Here is a 14147-nt window from a genome sequence, read left to right on the forward strand (position 1 = left end):
AATTATATAGTTTCTCATTAACACAAGTGAAAGTCCTGTGCCTTCTCTTAAAAAATTCACAGACCTGTCCACAACAGGCTGACCCTAGGCAGTGGTTTCCCCCTTTAGATGAGGCATGTATTTTCCCAGTCACCACACTGTCCAGCTGGTCACTTCTCATTTACATCAGTCCAGTCCTGTTGGCATTTGGGATTGAGACTCTTGCCTTAAATTCTTTCTAAAACAAAACAAAAGATAAACATTCCAATAGGCACTATTTGACCTTCCTGGGTTTATTTCTTCTAAATTTGGCTTTATATACTTGGTAAATAAAGGTTAGGTTTTTTATCATTTTGTTGGGAAAGAGCCTAAAGGTTTTACAGGGTTGTTGTCATTCTCCTCTCCATGTGCCTGTAAGATCTGGAATGTTTAATGGTCCCAGGCTTGCCCTGTGAGGATAGACTGCCAGACTGCCTTGTGCAGCAGAACATCTGCACTAAAAGCTGGTTTCTAGCCTCAGTCATGATGTGAGACCAGGACAGTGTTAAATGGAAGACTGAAGGCAGGATGACTTAGAAACAGATGGTGTAGAGCTCCCACAGGGTGTGGAGTGCACTTCCAGAGTCAGTATAAGGCGTGTTAATGCTATTAGGGTGCCAAGTAGAGTGAAAACAAAACCACAAAAAAAATGAGATAGAAGATTCAACTCTTTCTGTTCAGTAATCAGGAAATATATCTGCTCAAGGACTAGTGGCTTCAGAATAGACTTTGTCAAAGGGTCACTAAAATGGAATAATAGCTTACAAAGATTTCCAGATGCCCTGGGAAATACAGAAGGGTGTGATCTTTTTAAAAAATGAACTCCTGGGCTTCCCTTCTCAACCAGGCAGTGGTTGAGAGTCCGCCTGCCGATGCAGGGGTCTTTTGCTCAGTCTAATTTGATGAAAAATTTCTGAGTACAGCTACTCTATGCAAAATAATCTCTACTTTCAGGAAGAAGGTACTTTCCCTAATTTTGGTTGAGAGTGTAGTTTCCAGAACCAGGCTGCCTGGATTCCAATCCCAGCTCTCCTGTATACTAACAATGTGACTTCAGTCATGTTATTTAATTTCTCTGTGTTGTACTTTTCCAATATATAAAATAGAAATAATAGTTATACTTATCTCGTAGGGTGAAGATTAAAAAAATAATGCATGTAAAGTACCTAGAACAGTGACTGGTCTCAAAAACTGCTATTTATAATTAAATTTGTTTTATTATTTTAATTACTTAACAATATTTAACATGCTTATCTTTTCTCTCTCAGAGCCCTGGGTTTCTTCTCTCTGTACTATACTCTTGCATTGAATGTTCTAAACAGGCTGTCTTCACAAGACTATTTCTTTCCTAGTTGGATGTGGGGATTACATTGGGGATTTCCAAATCTTGCTGCTCATTTCAGAAAGCTCTTTGAAAACACAACTTCCTAGGATCCACCCATAGAGAGTCTGATTTAGTAGATCTGGCAAGGCCTGGGAAGCTGAATTTTTTATAAAGCTCACTGGTGATTATGATATGCAACCATTTTGGAACCACTGGACTCTGGTGTACCAATTATTAAATATCTGGAGCCAACTGTTAAATAGTCACGAATTTTGCAAACTGGTTGTTAAACTGTCAGTAGCTGTTGGCTATGGTGGGAATATTTACATCATGAAAACTGGCAGATGCTACTTTTTCTTTTTCTCTGGACAGCTGGTTGACTATCACACTGCAGGTACAATCTTCTCAGCTCCTGGGATTTGGAGTCTCTGTCTGACCCTCTTTTGTTTGGGACCCAAAATCTTCACTGTTCTCTGAGGTTTTCTTGATTGAGGTTTGGATCTCCCATGGAATAGGCATTCCTGTGGTTGAAAGGGCTGTCAGCTAGATACCTCTGCATCCATATTCAAACTCTCGTTTCTTCAGTGTGAGACAGAAGTAGACAAGTGCCCAGTAGTTGCTCTAGCTTACAGATGTGTGATGGCTGGCTCTCACAAAGATTTGAAATAAAATTTGAGGCAGCTTTTACAAAATCATGGCATTGCACATTAAAATCCAGATTCTCTGTAAAGTTTTTCTTAAAAAAAGAATAAAAAAGATCTGGACCTGCTCCTCATTTGATGAATTCTGGCTAAAGCTAAGTGACCACTGGCAGGGGGAAAAGTGTTCTCTCACCTGTCCATTTGTTCATTTACGCTTCCTGCCTGGCCCCTGAGCTTGGAACTCACCTTTGCTGGAAAAGGTGACAGTCCAGGACTTCGGAGATGTGAGCTTGTAGTCCTGATGCTGCTTTTAACTCACTATGTGGCTTTGGCTGACTCACTTTCCCTACAGGAGCCCTAGTTTCTCATTTGCAACCTGAGAGAATGCTCACCTTGTCTGCCTCCCAATGACGCTGGGTGGTCTGAAATGGGAGAGTATAAGCCCTTGACTGCCAGCAGCAGAAAAGTAAAGAATTATTGCTAAATGTTGATTCCTGTTATCTACCATCCCCTTAGTGGGGATGAGTGATCCCAGAACAAGGTCTGATAGGAGTAAGTCTTTGAATGCATTGGAACACCGAGAATGGATGGGGAGAGAGGGCTCCATGGTGAGAAAAACAGAAATACCAGTGAACTTGCTGAATCTGCAGTCTCACTCAGGGAGATTTGGGAACACGAGAACTTAAAGATCATATTATTAACCACCCCCACTTTACGGATAAGAAAATACGGGCTCAGAGGGAGTATGGGCTTGGAATCAGACCTGCGTATCAATCCCAGCAACATTCCTTAACCTCTCTGAGCCTCTGTTTCCTTGTGTGTAAATGGGAATGTAAGAAGCTGTCTTAATAAAGTATTGTGAGGATTCAGTGAGATAATGTGTTTTCAGTACCTAAAACATATTGTAAATGCCCATTAAGTGGCAGCTGCTCTTATTAACTCAAATCAGGCACATGCTAATTGAGCACTGGCAAACCAGGAAGTAGTTAAGAGAATATGACACATTGCTAGTGGTTATTTCCTTATCAGAAAAGAACTTTTCATCAACCAGAAGGGGCTCCTTTTACTTCCCATTGCACTGGGGTAACTTAAATCCGTATTTTTCCTAGCATTTGCTACAAGAGTCGAAAGATACCCAACCACACATGCCCAAATCAACAGCAAGTACTGAGAGCCAGAGGTGGTATTAGCTTTATAAAGCATTTGCAGAGTCGAACTGGTGTGCGTTTCCCCTTCAAAAATCCTTAAATGTCGACCCTACTCAGCTGGAAATGAAAAATCTGGGCCCAGAGAACACTTTTCGATTTTCACTGCTTTGCGTGCCTCTTTTCACCACCACATCTAAACATCAAGGCAAGAAGTGTTCAAGCGCCTTTGGGCTCCTGAAGTCTGGAACAAATCAGAATTCTTGGAGTCAGTCCTTCTTTTGGACTAAACTCCTTTTTCATTTCCATTTTCCAATAAAACTTTCGGTTCCAGAGAGTCCTTTCTCAAGCACTCCTTTTCTAACGCAATTCTGTTTGACTTCCACTGTGCAGCTCCTGAAAGGAGCCACTGAACCATGACGCAGCCAGCATTTCAATTCCTGAGCACCAGCTTTCCAGCAGGAGCTGTTCCAGAAGCATCTTTATATCCAGCAATCATGCATTTACCCAAAATGATTGACACAGCATTCTCCCCCCTCTCCAACTTTTCCAGCCCATTAGTCTTTATTTGTCTTCCATGGAAAGACTCCCCCGGTTTTGTTTCCTGCCAAATCAGTGAACGCACAAATACGTGCATAAGTCAAACACACCTACACACCCGTAGATGTAATATGTACTGAGTCTGTATCTGTATTGAATATTCAACAGTTCATTTCCAGACTTCATGTCTCCACTGAAGTTTTAGTCATTTGCTTCTTTCCTCCTTTCTTATCTCCCCTTCTTCCTCCTTCACACCCTCCTTACTTCTTTATTTTCTTTCTACTTTTCCCAGAAACTGCCTCTATTTTTGGTAGTCACTATAGAATCTCCTATTCTTCAGTGTCAAAGAGGCTTAAGAAGCTTTTTAATACAGTCCTCTCACTTTAGTTTTGAGAAATCTGTGTGCTAGAAAGGAAACCATGTGCCATCAATGGCTTTTCCTTGCCTTCAGGAAAACTTCCAAGCTCCACAGGCATCACCCAGCACTGCATGGCTTGGACCCTGCCCTCTGTGTCAGCCACATCTCCACCTCAGTCTCCACACTGTAACCACACATACCCTTCAGTCCCTGCCTCAGGGCCTTTACACATGCTTCTCTTTCTTCCTACACAGGCTTTCACACATAGGCACACACCTCTTCTTCACCACTTGACCTTCTATTTATTCTTTAAGTCTCAACTCAAATGGTACTCGTTAGACCACCTTCCTGGTACTCATCAAATTTGTAATTATGTATTTAGTTGTTTAATGTCTCTTCGCCTATCAGAAAGCAAGATCTCTAGGGACACACACCATGTCCCTTCCACCCCACCCCACCCCCACTATTTCTTCACTGCCATATACAGTGCCTGCCATTTGATAGTTACAACAGATATTAACAAGAAATAATAGTGTCTAACATTTACTGAGAACTTGCAAGTTTCAGAGACACTGTTCTAAGATTTTTACATGTATTAACTCATTTAATACTTGCAACTATCCTAGGAGGAGGGTATGAGTGGTCAAGTCACCCACCCACTATTACATGGCTAGAAAGTAGCAGAGCGAGTTTCTAACCCAGGCATTCTGACCCCAAAGCCTGAACGCTCAACCAGGCCATGCTGTGTGTCTCTATGAAGTGCTCCTTTAATATTCACTGAAGGAGTAAATGAAAAATTTATCCAAATTGATAGCGGCAAAACTGAGGGTAAAACTTAAATTGCTTGATTGATAATCCACTCCTCTTTCTAATGGAAACAGAGAGCCTCTCGGGTACCAGCAGAATGCAGTAAAAACAAAGAGAAGCAAATTAACAAATTGGTCTGTTGCTGATAAGGACTATGAGAGGGACTCTGTGATGTAGATTGTGGAGTGAAGTGGAAATCATCATTTTAGATTCAGGCAGGACTTAGTGGCAGGTGGAAAAATACTGAACCATTGAAGAGGACTTAAGATAAGGAATCAGGTTCTCCAGAAACATCAAGTGAATATACAGTTATTATCACTAACAATTTAGGTAATTCTCATGCTTTGGATGATACTTTCCAAACCTGATTCTAAAGTATAAGCAACCATCAATTGTATGAAAGTGCTGGTCAGAATTCTAGGATGAAAGCTCCAGGAGGGTGCCTTGTTTGCGGCTGTATCCACAGCATGTGAAACAGTGCCTGGCACGTAGTCAGTACTCAATAAATATTTGTTTAATGAATTAATGGAAAATGCACATCAACAAATCCATCAGCAGGTACTAACTAAGTATCTGTCATCAAGTCTATGCAGCTCAAGGTGCAATGAAGAACACAAACAAAAATAAGTCAGATTCCTTCTCATGGAGAGGTCCTAGTCTAGTGGACCTGGTAACAACTACCACTATCAATGAAAGCCACCATCTTGGGGATTTGCTTTGTCTAGGTGCTGTGCTATGTCCCTTTATATATTATTAGGTCATTTTCATACTTGTAACATCCTTAAGGTGATGGCACTACTACTAGTCTCCATATGCAGATGTAGCAACTGAGGTTTAGAGATGCTATGTCCTTGACCACAGTCACAAAGTCAGGAACTGGTGGAGCCAGGATTGAAACTCAGGTCTGTTTGACTCTGGTATCAACTATGCCAAATGTATTCATCCGATTATTTCAAGATCATCTATGGGTGAGAGGCATGTTGGTACTACAAGAGTTTGCAGTATTAGAGGGTGGGGGCAGGGACGGAGGGAGCACTGCAAGTAACACCACTCAGCCTCTCCAGGTCTACATATGCTGCTGACCTGGGTCCGAAATACATTTCCATTCTTCACCTGCCACAATCCTATTTGTTGTGTAAATCCCAGATTCAGTGACACTTCTTCCTGGAAGGCTTCTCCAACACTACACAGTTGGGTTAGTTATCCCCTTCTTCATGGCCCCTCATCATAATGCTTCTCACCCCACATTCTTATCATTTGCGTTTCCCACCTGCTAGTCTTCAAGTTCTTCCAGGATAATATTTTATCCTTCCAGGTCCAGTACAGTGCCTGACATACAGTGTGTCATTTCATAAATATTTATGGAATAAATTAATTTTAGGTAGAAAGTGCCGTAGATGGATCCAACTAATATACAGCAGAATTCAAAGGAAGTAGGATATTTGGGGGCATTAATTGAAGCTCCAAGACGAAGAACTGCTGAAAAGTTGGGTAAGATGCTTACTCAGTGCTACACTGCGCATGTGTGGATGTAACGGCCTCAGGGGATGAGCGGTGTACAACGTGATCCCAGAAATGTCAACATGGCGGAGGGGTCCTACATGTACCTGCTCGCAGACAGGGAACTCTTGCTGAGGGCGCGACTGTCACTGGTGCTCAGTACTGCCCCTGCCCTATGCTCAGGGCTGCAAGGGCCAAGGCCAGGAGAGACTCAAGGCGGAAGTCTACCATGGTGGTGAAGCTGAGCCCAGAGCTGCATAAACACTTAATCTTATCAAAATGAGCACAAGCAATCTGAAGGATTCAAGACCACAAAACCTACTGACTGAAATACACTGTATTGTGTATAACAAGAATGGAAGTGTCTGAAGAGAGACCCATTCTGCTAAATTATGATGGAATCAGAAGAAGAACAACGGCGCTGGAAGACAACCTTTTACTTGGAATTACCTAAAAGGTAACTTCATGTCCACTTGAATGGATCCATTAGTTCCAAAGCCGTGAAGAAATTAAGAGCCAAGAAGCCAGGTCTTAAAACCCATGATGAGATGACTATGATTAACAAGAGAAGGAAAAGAACTTTAGAAGAATGCTTCCAGATGTTTCAAATTATTCATCAGTTTACTACCAGCCCTGAAGATATTTTCATGGCTACAAAAGATGTTATTAAAGAATTCACAGATGATGGTGTCAAGTGCCTGAAACTAAGGAGCGTACCCAGAAGAGAAAATGCTATAAGGAATGACTTATGTGGAATCTGTACTTGAGAGTATACAACAGTCTGAAAAAGAAAATGCAGACACTGACGTTAGGTATTTGATAGCAATCAACAGAAGAGGTGGCCCTTCAGTAGCCAAGGAGACTGTTAAGCTTGCTGAAGAGTTCTTCCTTTCTACTGAGGATGCAGTTCTTGGACTAGACCTTGGTGGAGACCCTACCATAGGACAAGACTTCTTAGAACCTCTTTTAGAAGCTGAGAAAGCAAATCTGAAGTTGCCATTACATCTTAGAGAGATTCCAGAGCAAAAAAAATTAAATAAATAAAATTAAATAAAATAAAAAAACCTAAGTACCCCTGGATCTGCATCCTGATAGAATCGGGCATGAGACATTTCTCAGATCCCCTGAGGGAGGATCCCTGGATCTGGTGGACTTTGTGAGACTCCATCAGATACCACTGGGTAAGGCTTCAGGTCCTGCAGACAACCCTCTGTTCCTTCTTCCCCCACCCCCAAGGTTAAAATCCATATGGAGGAAAGTACTGTTCTAAAAATATAAATATCATTTAGAAAAAAATGTTCTAAAGTTGGATTGGGGGGCAATGTGGTCATTAAGACTCCTGTCTGGACGTTTGGACTATGTGAACCCAGGAAAGTTATTCTCTCTGAGCCCCAATTTTCTCAGCTATACCACTGAGATGACAAAAATTAGACTGTTGGGAAATCAAAATGAAGTAGTACATTAGGAACTCAGCTGAGTGCTCTGTTCTTTGTAAGTATTCAGAGGTTTGTCAGGGCCACTGCTGTTGCTACTGCTGCTACTTGTCTTCCAGTATAATTATTAGGCAAAGTTGGGAGAGTAAGGCATTTTATGCAGAAGTGCACTTCTGAGGAGAAGTACAGAGATATGGAGAAACATCCTGCCCTAGGGTATAAAGACAATTCATGGCATTGGCAAAAAAGGCTATAGATACTTCATGCTAAGAGAGAGATTCCTCTGAACCAAGGTATAAAATGCTCAGAAAATGAGAGAGCTGGTGAAACCATGCTCCATTCCTGTTTTTAAGAGCTAAATGTCAAAGTGAAGAGTCCAGTGTATGTGCCTGAATCCAGTGTGTGTGTCTTTTCCACTAAACATACAGGCGAAGCTCTGTACGATGGCTGCCATTTTGTTCCCAGGAAATGATTCCCTGGGAGTGTGGGCTGCTGTCTCTTATTCTTTCTGGAGAAGAGTGGTGTGTCATTAGACATCCTTTTGTCTAAAAGTATGATACCCGTTTGGGCTCTGTGTCTAGCCATCTAGTCTGTTCCTAAGGTTGCCCAAGTAGAAATGTGAAAAGATGTATTTGGTCCTTGTGACTGGGATTAGGGAGAGCGGGTGTGCTGGTATAGGTGATCCCTTAATTGGTCTCTTGCCATTGATCTTCATTGAAATACCTACTTTCAGTCCCTAAGACCTTATAGAAGTAGCCAACTAAAGTATACTCCAGAGTAGTTCATCCATCTCATCTCATACTACAGTAGGTCTCCATGGCCCATTAAAACTGCTTATCCTTCTCTTTACATCTATTATTTGAGTTTACCCTCCCTCCTGTCTTCTTCCCCTTAGGTCCTTGTGATGCTCCTACCACCCTAAATGGCTGGCAGCACTACCTACCTACCACTCTCTTCCCCCCACCCCAAAAACCCTCACATGCACCCCATGTTTTTGGCCACTGTGATTTTTTTTTCAAACTGATCCTTCAACTTAAATGCCCAAATCCTATTATGATTATCAAAAGAGTCTGGGCTTATGTGCAGGTTGGATGTAGTAATAACTGGGGGATAACATAGGATTATTTGATTTCTTGTGTATTGGTTTTTTTCCCAGAGACGACCTATTTGGTTTGAAATTTGCCTTAATTATGTCACTTCGGCAAGAGCAGAAGGGGATGGACTAGAAATCTCTGCGAGGCTAGGATGCAGGGTTTGCTAGATGGAGTCAAGAGTACAAACTTTCTAGTTAAGCATATTATAACCTGTGGGGGTAGTTTGCATTTTAACCTATGTACGTCCTCATTTAACCAGCTTTCAGACTTTAAGCAACCTTGAAATTTTGGAAAACTTCTGGTATACAAATGCAGATGAAAGAATTACCATTCTTCTTACACCCTGCAGGGAAATGCATGTTGATTGTAAAACTGTATAAATGTCAGGTGAGTGATTTAACAGGCTTGGTTATTGAGCTTGTTAACAACAGATGTCAGATAAGAAAAACAGCAGGTGAGGGTAGATTGGAGGAACAGGCACTGGCTGCTGACAGAGGGAGGTGTGACAGCTGACACGACGGGAAGGTCCAGTAAAGACTACAGTCTCACCAAGTATGAAGCTGTCTGGGAACCAAAACAAACAAAAACAAATAAAACACCCTACGACCTTAGGAGTCCTTACAGGAGTTATCATATACACCAGTGGTCACAATTATTAATCAACAACCAGTTACCATATGTCTACTATGTACCACCGGGTTCCATTCCAGGAAATTCAGAATACAAAAAATTATAAAAAATAGAACCTTGCTCTGAAAATATTTACCATCTGCAACACCACCACATTGGCCAAGCTGAAGCTGTGTATATTAAGCTCTTTTTACAAATGTTGGGACATGCATAGAACCTATTAGGAGGTTTTTCTCTTGAAAATACGTAAAATTATTTAGCTACTTACAAGATAAATTTGTTTACTGCTTTCTCAAAGATGCCATTTCCTGACAATGCTAATAATGGAGGAATTTCAGAATAATGACCTCATAAAGTTCATGCAGCTGTCTCTCTGTGCAGACTTAGATAACACACAGCCATGACCTCACTCAGGCCAGGGGCAGGTTTTAATAGCTTGGTAGGACTACGGACAGAAATCCAGTTTGGTATAAACTGTTTTCTCTCTTTACTGTTAACTTATTTAATGAAAGGAAATATCTCATTAAAGATGCATATTTTCCCCAAGATTCCATGGGGATGGGGCCGTGGTACCTATAGGTCATTAGACAAAATGAGAACGGAGTCTTGAGATAGATCAGGAACCCCCAAACTCATCCTTGTACTTCAGTCATTGGAATGCTTTGGTTATCGTATTCCATCATGCCAGTCATTTAGCGTTGAGGAGTCTTCTAAATAGTGATTTAGGGCATTTTCCCTGGGGAAAGAGCTCCTCTATAAAGGAACTTCAAGAAGTCCAAGAAGGTGGGCTCTGTGTCTGCTGAGAGACAGGAGAGGTAATCAGGCAGTGGCGTAGCTCGTGGTACTGGGGAGTAAGATGATTTGCTGCCCACATCCTATGGAAGGTATGGGTGAGAGTGAGCATAATGGGACACTTATGATAGCAGCAGGCAGAACCAGGACCAGTCATTTATTTGAAATGGAGAAAGGAATGTGTACTTTCATCCCTCTGTCCACCAAACTTTTTTTAGGAAAAAAATGAGAGTAGGAGGAAATTAAGAGTAGGAAAATGTTATACAACCGCTTGGTCTTTCGAGCATCTTAAAATCTTTGGCAGGTCAGGAAAAACATGGTGAGAACGCTCAATGGAGAGTCAAGAAACCAGGAAAAAAAATGGTGAGAATGCAGAATTTGGAGTCAGGAAACATAAGTTCAAGTGTAGTTTCTGCGGCTGACACCCTTACTGTGCGATTGAGGACAACATTCCCCCACCCCAGAGCATCCACTCCTTGTCTGTCATATAAGGGAGTTAGATAAAGCCTCTATAGGTCCTTCCATTCCTGGCATTCTAGGGTTTAGTAATAAGCTAAAACAAGGATCTTGTTTTTTAATGTATTATAAGACACAAGGAAATGTATACAGTGAAGTGACCTATGAATTCTGCTGCACTTTAAATGTGAACTCGATGCAAATACAGAATGAAAAATCAGGGTGAAAATCATTACCCGCTGTAGGTTAGGAAGTATAATGTGGTTCTTTTGCAGCGGGAAGAATGAATCTTGCACAAGCTGAAATAAGCACTGAAAAATGTTGGAATAACTAGACACTATGGTAGTCTGGGCTTTCTTCCCCTTTGGTGAGACTTTTCTATTTTTGCACCCATGCTTAGATGGGGGACAAATATCCTTGAGATTCTACATGGGACAATGGTGCAAGCATGTAGAGGAATGTCAGGGCACCTGAGCAGAGTCATAAGTAATGACATCATATGTAGGTTTATATGATCCAGAGGACCTGAGGGTATACAGTCTCTGGTCAACCTGAGGTAGTATCTACCCGTCCTGAGAGATAGGAAAATTTATCCAATTGTTACACTTGAACTTGAGCTGAGAAGACAGCCTGGGAGACGGGAATTCATGATTACTGGGTGCCACAACATGTGTTAGCACTTGACATATTCTCTTTCATTTAATCCTTAGACTAAAAGCACCCTATCAGCAAACAGTTTTTAAACATTATTTGATTTTCTGATTCCTATTTGTAAAATGGTGAAATGAAATCTTAGAGAGGTTAAGTAGGTCTTAACAGCCAGTAAACAGTATAAGCTGAGATGGAAAGGTTCCCTGATTCCAAAGCCTGTCCTCTTCCACAATACCTCTTTGCCTCTGGAAGTCCTAGTTTCCACTCTAGTTCTGCCTTTATTTGACTGTGGTACCTGAAAAACAACCACTCAGGTTCTTGAATCTCAGTTTGCTCATCTGTTTAAAATCACATAAACAACCAGCCAACCAACCAAAACAGTGACTATGTGGCCTCTGTTCTTTCTCTATGGTTTGTGGATGGATATGACAGGGCTACAGTTAATTCACTGGGAACGGTGCCTCTCGGTCATGAAACATGGTGGCCCTCAACTTTAAGAGGGCTTTGTACAACCTGAAACTATATGTAAACTGTATCATATATTTATACATCTGTACTGTTTTGGAAAAGAGTCCAAAGCCTTCCTGAGGTTCTCCATGGAATCTGTATCTCCAAATGCCCAAGAAACTTCCGATTAGTACATCTCCTTGTGGTATCTTCGAGCTCAAAACGTCTGTAACAAACTGAAATATATTAGGGTTTGGTACACGAAGGGAGTTCAAAGGCAGAACTTACACTTGCACCAGAGACTATGCAGTGTCACGGAAACAGACCCGCAAAGAGTCGAGGATTCGGGATCCTGGTTTACTCTGCCTTGTCATTCAAAGAGATGCTAATTCCTGCCTATCTCTCTGCTTGTAAACAGTTATTATAAAACCAAATGTGATAACATGGATGAGAGCACTCTGGAAAAACATAAAGTATCCTGCAAAAGTAGGATATTAACTGTGAGATGTTAAAGTATCAAGTCGTTTCATGAGTTGTCAACTAAGAGGGAGAATTGCAAACTCCATCAGCAAAATTTAGAACCTCTGCTTTTTCATCCTTCTGCAAGGTCCTACAGCTGATACTTATGTGTAAATTTCCTTGACATTAATGAGAATCAGTTGCAAATACAGCTTGCAGGATTCAGATGGAGATCATCACCAATCCGGAAGCTGATATATAGAACTTAAGGTTTCTTCTCTAGGCAAGATATTCTTTATTTATCTCCTTTATTCCATTAGTCAGTGATCCTTAAAGAATGGTCCAGAACCAGCAGCATGAGCATTATTCATGAACATGTTAGAAATGCAAATTTTCAAGCCCCACCCCAGACCTACTGAATCAGAAATTCTGGGGGTGGGCAGTGCAGTCTGCATTTTAATAAGCTCTCCAGGGAATTCTGATACACTACATGCTCAAGTTTGAGAACCACTGCCGTTAAGTGATTATCCCAGGACAGACCTCCTGGGCTCATATGTTCGTTATGGGTACTCGAAAGAGAATGACAGGGTTCCAGTAACCTGGAAGAGTACCTAGTATAGTTCCCTAAAGGGCTACTATAGGCAAGGTTGGGCTGGGGGACACCAGGGTTAGCAAACATGATAGGTGTAGCCCGAAACATCTCAAATAGACCTCTTGTGTATATGGCCCCGTGTTAGGTTTTACAGAGCTGAGAAAGAAGAATATGGCCCTGTTTCAAGGAATGCAACTCCTGGAAGATTCAGAAAGTATATAGATACCCTTGGTACCCTTGCAGCCAAAGAGTGACAGCAATCCAAAATTAAACCATACATGTCTAAAAGTTAGCTCTGTGGTAAGCTTTCTTCTCTGAGCCTCGAAGTTATAGAACACAACAATAAATATGAAAACAACTAATGCTTATAAAGCATTTATCATATCCCTAGCCCTGTCTTAAGTGATTTTTATGTGGTGTTTTTATTTTTAGTGGTGTTACCTGTTTTCAGCTGTTTACCGTACCAGGTAAACAGGCTCTGAAAATACAACTGTGAGAGGCTCTGAAAATGCTAGGCTCTGAAAATACAACTGTGAGAGTCTAACTGCCCTCAGGGAGCTCACACACCAATGGGGAAAATCAGAAGAAATGAGCCCATTACTGTTCCAGCGAGATGGAGTATGAAGTGCAAGTTCAGGGTGTCTTCAGAGGCCTAGGTGAGGCAGCTACACTCAGTCTTATGCAAACAGAGGTTTCTCGGAGGAGGAAATGCCTAAATTTAGGCTTCCAAAGGATGAGAGGGATTGGTCATTTTAGGAGAAAACTGAGATTTAGGGCACTTGGACAACTGTACTCCAGGTCACACAGGCTGTGAGTAAGTGGTGTGTTGGGATTTGAATTCAGGTCAGTCCATTTCCAAAGCCCTTGCTTTTAACCATTAAGGTTAGGCTGGAAAACAGGTTTTATCAAGCCTGTCAATCCTGACAAATTGGTACGGGCTTCCAGGAATGCTGATGATGAGGACTCTGAGGGCTCAACTGGAAAGAATGCCATGATCAATTAGTGATGTCTGCCTTGGGTACAGAAGAGGGGAGTGTATGCGTCATGCATTTGCTGACCCTGCACTGCAGAATACTGCCTCTAGGACTTAGCACAAAGAGGGACAGACCTGCAGAGCTATTTCTAATTCATGGAAGACTGTCTCTGACCTCAAGGAACTTATAGCTCTATGGCTATCGGTGGGGGCCTATTATATATTACCAGGAGGTAGTCAGTGACAGCTCAGGATGTTATGAGCTGATGGAGCATTCAGGGAGAAAG

The 14147-nt window shown here is 41.7% G+C and overlaps 1 pseudogene; it reads left to right on the forward strand.

The window, feature by feature from the left end:
• Positions 1 to 6302: 6302 nt before the first annotated feature.
• LOC111183126 (N6-Methyl-AMP deaminase pseudogene) lies at positions 6303 to 7625 on the forward strand (annotated as a pseudogene).
• Positions 7626 to 14147: the final 6522 nt, after the last annotated feature.

Source organism: Delphinapterus leucas, chromosome 3, assembly GCF_059928025.1.
Source record: "Delphinapterus leucas isolate spDelLeu-1000000601 "Yukka" chromosome 3, BTC_Dleu_Yukka2, whole genome shotgun sequence".
NCBI lineage: Eukaryota > Metazoa > Chordata > Mammalia > Artiodactyla > Monodontidae > Delphinapterus > Delphinapterus leucas.